Below are 2,428 nucleotides of genomic sequence, written 5' to 3' on the forward strand. Positions count from 1 at the left end.
AGGAGACATAGGGTGATCCTGTGTGCTTACCGTGGAGCACAGTGTATAATTGTCATAATAGCTGAGATTTAGCACATCAGTCAGCATGCAGAGACTAAATGGCTTCTCGCTGTGTTCGTCTCTTCATACGGGAGGCCGTACTTCATGGCTGGCAGGGGAACGCTGGCACAGATTCTGTGTCATGGAGAGGTTACGTTGTGGTATAAAAGTCAGAGACTATCAGTGGCACATTGTGTGGATCTGGCACTTGATGCTGTAATTAAGGATTAAAAAAGATTTAAGTCTAAACTGGGTATGAGTATGTTAAAGAAAAAAGTACGAAGCACAACACAGAAAGCTGGGAGAAATGCCTGGCTACTGTTTGCCAAAATAAATAATTAAAAAGATACGTGAAATATCACATCACATTTGAATAAGATCAGCTTAAATTTGCAGTTGTATTGAATAAATGAAATACACGTATGGCAACGATGAGCAACTAAACACACAACTGTGATTGTCTGATCTGAGGGCCACATTAGTAACACTAAAATAATGACCAGTCTAATCATTAAGTATATTTTGAATGTTGTTTTTTGTGTAATTGTTGTGGTTTTGTGTGTCTTAGGTTTTAGGGGTCATTTTGTGGTTCTTTCAGGGTTGTTTTTTGTAATTTTGTGATCATTTTTGTTCTTGTTTCGTGTGTTTTCAAAGTCGATTTGTGTATTTTTCTGTAATTACTTTATTGTTGTTCTTCTGTGTGTTATGACGATAGGTGATTTTAGTATATTTCTGTTGTCATTTTGTGTTTTTCTTTATTTTTCATGTATATTTGTTGTCGTTTTGTAATGTTCACTGTCATTTCGTATGTTTTTTGGAGTAATTTTGTGTGTTTAGTTTGTGGGTCACACAAAACTAGAGCGAGGGCTGCATGTGGCCTTTGGGGGTCCCAGTTGTTGCCTTGAAGTGGACTGGGACCAAAATTCAGCCCTGGCATTTTCTGTCAAGACCAGTCCACCACATTATCAGCAACAACATGTAGATGCTGTTGTCAGTGATGCTCAACATGTGTTTCTCTGTCTTTTTGCCCCTTTTGACACTTTTTTTCCTTCACTTTTTCAGGCTTTAGCTATCTTTTGCCAAAAAATATCCTGTTTTCCATATTTTTTTTGTCCATTTTTGTTCTTTTTGACACTTCCATCCAATTTTTGTCCTTTCTTTAATTTTTTTGGCCAGTTTTCATCCAAATGTTCAATAAATACCACTTGTTTTCTTTTTTTCTACATTTTGTCTCTTTTTGTTCCACATTTTGCCCTTTTTCACTATTGTTTGCCATAATTTACCCATTGAAGCCTCCCTTTGCCATTACATTCCAACTGGTTTCTCTTTATTTGCATTTTTTGGCCACTCGTGACTGCTTTTGGCCCATTTTAGTCACTTTCCACTCTTTTCTTGCCACGTTTTTGCAACCTTTTGGTTGACGGCCCACCATGACAATGGCCGGTTTGCCAGACGCCAGTCTACCTCTGGTTGTGACTGCAGATGCAGATCTGTTTCTCACTGCTGTAAATAATGTCTGTTGATGTAACCTGGAGCTACATAATATTTATGTTTTTTACTTAATAAAATCAAGTCTTATTTTACCAAGAAAAAGATCCCACTGAGAGTAAATCTCTATAGTTTACACATAAGTACTTGCTGCTACACTTATAAACTCAACACACGTGAGCTCCCATTACTTGTGTCCACTCACTGGCATTAGACGTCACATGTCATCAGGAGCAAGATATTTGAACGGCCTCGATGTCAAGCCAAACTCTGTGGGTGCACACTTATTGCTTTCTTTGTGATGAATGAAATGAAAAGATGTGTAGCTCTCACGCCCGTGAACAAAGTATATAAGACTAGGGGACGTTACCCAGCAACCGCTCTGGGACAAGTCTTATGAGTCAAAAGCTGATGGTAAAGTTATTTCCCGTGTGTGTATCTACGGATGAAATATTTCTAAATGAGGAAAAAGAACCTCTCAAGATCAATATGAACAGATGTTACACACTAAAACACTGCAGGCAGTTTTACCCGCCTTGCCTGTGAAATAGATTATTATACTATCATTTGTCAATGAAGAATATTCCATTTGGGAGTAAAGAAGGCCACTTTAAATTAGGAATGATTGGTATAATGGTGTGAAAAATGAAGACTTAATAATTCCTAACAATGGCTGTGCACCTATTAAATGTCAAACATCCTAATGTTAATTGTCGCTAAGGTTGCAGAAGTTTTTCCAGCTGTCAGAGGGTGACAGACGCTCAGCGGAGGTTTGACAAGAAAGTTGTGAACTCAAGCAGTTTTCCACTTCAGACCACAACCGCTTTTTTTTCTTACTGAGTGTGTGGGGGTTTTCCCCAGGCAGCCTACTGGCAAATTTCCAGTTTCCTTCCAAAAAGTT

Source organism: Gouania willdenowi, chromosome 7, assembly GCF_900634775.1.
Source record: "Gouania willdenowi chromosome 7, fGouWil2.1, whole genome shotgun sequence".
NCBI lineage: Eukaryota > Metazoa > Chordata > Actinopteri > Blenniiformes > Gobiesocidae > Gouania > Gouania willdenowi.